Below are 4,951 nucleotides of genomic sequence, written 5' to 3'. Positions count from 1 at the left end.
TAAGAACGGCCCGCAGTGGCTCAGCAATAACTCTGCAGACCTACCACACTAAAAATCGGGCGGTGAACAAAGCCTAGATAGCCCATTGTGTATATTTGTGCATTGTTCTTGTTGGTTATTAAGCACAAAGCTACACAAAGGGCTATTTGTGCTCTGCCCACCACGGGTATCGAAACACGGTTTCTAGCAGTATACGTCCGCAAACATAACACTGGGAGGCGAAATTTGTACTTATAAAAAAAAACAACTAACGTTAAGAAAATATTTCTTGTATTTTCTCTAATTAATCTTTTTTTATGTATTCTTAAGCACAATTTTATATCGAATTATATGTTGATTGGGCTCACAGAAACAAAATAGAGTTGTTGTTTTTAATCTGCCGAAAGACACTCTAAATTGTCTACAAAAAAAAAGGTGCACGTTTTATTTGTAATTTAACCAAAAAACTCAAGTTATCATTATGTAAAAAGTTTTTTTTTATTTTTGCCCGTTTCATCATGAAGCATGTCATCCGTATAAATTAAGTACCGGTTACGTACTTATGAAGAGAAAAAAAAATGTTCACAATTAAAACAGTTCGCTTAATGAGAAACCAAACCCTGCGCGTGCAGGGTGGTTTGTTTGTTGAGGGTCATCATCATAATTTGTTTGTTTTTTTTAAAATAACAAGATAATAAAAACGTGCGACAGCCGTCAAGTTGCATTAGGCTAGATGACACCAAAACAAAACGGTCATGGCACGCCCTCCAACGGTAGATGAGAAAATTCAAAACTACGGGTTATTTATGCGGTCGGGAACAAACTATCCGTACGAAGAGTAAGATTGAGGCGTAGCTTTTGTGCAGCCTTGTTTTCCACTGTTTGTTCGAGTAATTAGTTTAATTAATCTACACTAATTTAAACGACAGATTTTTATAAAATTAAACTCGAAAGTACACTAAAACATAGAACACCTTCGATATATTCCCAGGAATACTTTTGGAATATGCATCGTTTTTAATTTTTTTTACAGTGTCAGACATCTTGTTATTAGCGTTAAGGAGAGAAGACTTAAACAATATATATATAACACCTTTGCGAACATCTGAGATGCTCCTCAGTGGCTCAGCAGTAAGTCCGAAGGCTTATAACGCTAGAAACTGGGTTTCGATACCCGTGGTAGGCATAGCACAGATAATCTACCGTGTAGCTTTGTGTTTAACAACAAAACAAACGAACAAACAGATCAGTTGGAAAAACGTAAACCTAAGAATGGATGTGTTTTCTAACGATCTCATTTTCCATTAAAAAAATGATGTTCCAGTCTTTCACGACTAAAACTCCATCTACAGGATGTTATGTTTACATTTCTATTCAGACGATAAAAATAATTGCATATTATGTGTTTTGCTTTAGTTTTTTTAAGTGGCCACGCCAAGATCGTAGGGGTTTCCCGCCTCTCCACGCCCTTGGCGGACGGATACAAACAAGGGTCTCTTTCTAAGCTTTCATTCTTGATGTACTCTTAATATGTTTTCAACCTGCACGTAACAGTGTGATCTCTAGCCTCACCTGGTGACTGATGTGACAACTACGATGGCCTTCGTAAATAACTACTAACAGTCACAACGAATGTTCCATACAAATTAGCGGTGCATTTCACGGAGACCAAGTAGTTTATTAAGACGGTATAGTAAGTATCAGAAGTTGGTGTATTGTTTTTTATTTTTTTTCACTTTAAACTTAACGGAGAATCAACGATACCAGAAACTGCATAATCATACCATATTACGCCTCCGATGAGATTAGGACTGGCTTTATATTATTTTATCCCCTAAACAAACTGTGTTCAGAAAAAGAAAAGAAAACCTAAACCTACACACGTGTAAAATATTGTTCAAGATCTGTGGTTTGCTTCAGAACTTCGCGCAAACATTGTTTTACAGTTTCCGTACAAAGCTAGCATAAGGGCTATGTACGCTCAGCCGTCCCTAATTTTCAACTGATAGACCAGAGGAAAAGCAAAGCTATATAACACCGTTAATTCTTGGTCTACTTCTGTCAGATAGAATAGTGGGATCTAAATCACCACTATTACAATGTACCCATAGCTCAAATGTACGGAGTGCGTTCTCGAGGCAGCGAGTATCAAAACATGAAAAATCCTCGATTTCACAGTCCGGCCAAGTTAACCACCAAGCTATATTAGGCCCGAATATCAAGTTAACCACCTAGCCATATTAGGCCTAAATATCAAGTTAACCACCAAGCCATATTCGGCCTGAATATCAAGTTAACCACCAAGCCTATATTAGGCCTGAATATCAAGTTAACCACCAAGCTATATTAGGCCTGAATATCAAGTTAATCACCAAGCTATATTAGGCCTGAATATCAAGTTAATCACCAAGCCATATTAGGCCTGAATATCAAGTTAATCACCAAGCCATATTAGGCCTGAATATCAAGTTAATCACCAAGCCATATTAGGCCTGAATATCAAGTTAACCACCAAGCCATATTAGGCCTGAATATCAAGTTAATCACCAAGCCATATTAGGCCTGAATATCAAGTTAACTACCAAGCCATATTAGGCCTGAATGTCAAGTTAACCACCATACCATACTCAACCTGAAGATCTGTAGACTCACATTTTATTTGTTATGTATAAAACGCTTTTTACTGCATTTCTAATTTGGTTGTTGTTAAGCGCAAAGCTACACAACGGGCTATCTGTGCTCTGCCCACTACAGGTATCGAAGCCCGATTTTTAGCATTGAAAGCTGTATTTCTAATGTCCAGCAAAGAGTACCTAGGATAAAGTCACTTATTAGTAACAATATTATAAGTTCAAACGCACAAACGTTTATTGTTTTCATAACTATTCAGATATTTATATGTTGTACTAAAATACAGACATAATACGGTTCTATTGCGCCGGATCACCACGTTGTTGAAGTGCGGTGGCTGAAGTACCCCAAAAGGGGAAAACTAAGAGTGATCCAAACCCGGTGTCCGGACTAGGACGCAAGTCCTACTCCCGGATGAACACCTCTAAAAGATCCTAACGAACTTGGAGGTGTGAGAAACACCACAAGCAACTAATATCATAGGGTTGAGAACAATGTGAAAAAAATGGTATTATCAGCGTAAGTCATCTCGTTGAATAAGACAATACTAAACATCACTAGAAAACAATGTAGAAACCGAAAAGCTTGCTGTAGTCAGTGGCGCCCCCACGAGGAGCAACTCCTTGCAAGCAACGGGTATAAAATAAAATAAAAATAAGATGTAAACAGATTACAGTTGATATTATTTCATTTTCCTTATCTAAACAAAAGGATTGCAGTTGTTAGATATACAGGGGTACTATACATCCGTATCTTCTAAAACGTTGACATATAAACTGGAACGATAGGAAGTTTAAAAAAAAAAAAGATTAGGTTAGTTAAATGTATTCCAATTATTTCAAGTGGTTAAAGTAATCTGCTAACCAAAAGACTTGAGGCAAACATCAAAGTTTGGGGAAGTACTCCCCTCGTTTGTTTTTTTTAATTATGCACAAAGCTACACAAGAGCTATCTGTGCTCTGCCCACCACGGGTATCGAAACCCGGTTGTAAGTCCGCAGACATAACGCTGTGCCACTGGGGGGCACTACCCTCGTATACTGTATATTACCTACACTACCTAATTGAATTGAATTGCACACTGTTGGACTACAGATCCGGACTGAAATCGGATATCCGGATCACTCTTTACACTAGTATTCTTATATCCAAATAATTTTTCTAGCCACAAGTAACGGATAAATCAGTATATTGAGTAATTGTAAACAGATATTAATCATATTTATGTATACATTATAATAACTGATCTAAATCTTGTTGGTTCGGGTATCGTATGAGGTTTAAGGTTAGCGTACTTCAAATTATACTTGTAGATGCAGATCAGATTATACTTGTAGATGCAGATCAGATTATCTGTAGATGCAGATCAGATTATACTTGTAGATGCAGATCAGATTATACTTGTAGATGCAGATCAGATTATACTTGTAGATGCAGATCAGATTATACTTGTAGATGCAGATCAGATTATCTGTAGATGCAGATCAGATTATTTGTAGATGCTGGCGAGATATTTTATCATTTAATTCAACATTTTTCTTCAAAATGCACAGTGAATATAAAATAAAACAAATTTGCTAAGATAGTTTAATTAAAAATTCAGGTTTTGTGGTAATTCAACTGCTCCGTACACTTTCTAAATGGTGGTTTATACTTCAAAACAAGAACTCCCAAACTGTTTTTCTTAGTAGCTTGTAATTCGTTCTAACCCACAACTCGCAAAGGTATTTATCTCTTCAGTAGTGATAAAGTAAAAACGAAAACCATTACGGTTTGTACGTTATCTAGTTAATGTGTTTCAAGTATGTTGACTCTGCCTTATGGTTGTTTTTTTATATAATTAATATTTATTATTTTTTTAACATTTCATGCTTATCAACGCTTCCTCTTTCTCTTTAATTTATCTTCCTTCTCGTTCCAGGATGTGTAAACATCACTGATGTGCTTCCTAATAACCTTACCAGAGCCGAAAAAAAAAATTACCGTTGAAAAACAAAATGGCCGTTGAATTCCAGAGAAAAGGTGTGGCAACATATTTGACAGAACCTTTAAGAACAACCTTATGGGTCACTCTAAATAATGGCCTCCTGTCGGTATGAAATATTTCACAGTTCGGAATGGAAATTCATCACATTGTCATTAGCAATGGTAACCCTAAAAGAACTGAAAAAAAGTGTCTTGAAGCCATGTGCAACTGAACTAATGTTGTTGTTGTTGTTGTTGTTTTCGTGTGCTTATTTCTAAAGTGAGAGAAATCAGTTTTAGCTGCCCCCCCCCCCAGTGGCACAGCGGTATATCTGCGGACTTACAACGCTAGAAACCGGGTTTCGATACCCGTGGTG

The 4,951-nt window shown here is 36.8% G+C and overlaps 1 long non-coding RNA gene across 1 annotated transcript; it reads left to right on the top strand.

Moving 5' to 3' along the window:
• The first annotated feature begins 1,569 nt into the window (after positions 1-1,569).
• LOC111088036 lies at positions 1,570-4,808 on the top strand. Its single transcript, XR_002612659.1, has 2 exons — positions 1,570-1,672; positions 4,531-4,808. It is a non-coding gene; the product is annotated as an uncharacterized LOC111088036 (long non-coding RNA).
• The last annotated feature ends 143 nt before the right edge of the window (positions 4,809-4,951 follow it).

Source organism: Limulus polyphemus, unplaced genomic scaffold, assembly GCF_000517525.1.
Source record: "Limulus polyphemus unplaced genomic scaffold, Limulus_polyphemus-2.1.2 Scaffold3029, whole genome shotgun sequence".
In the NCBI taxonomy this organism is placed as follows: Eukaryota; Metazoa; Arthropoda; class Merostomata; order Xiphosura; family Limulidae; genus Limulus; species Limulus polyphemus.
Note: the sequence above shows the minus strand (reverse complement) of the source record. Positions and strands in the feature narration are given on the sequence as shown.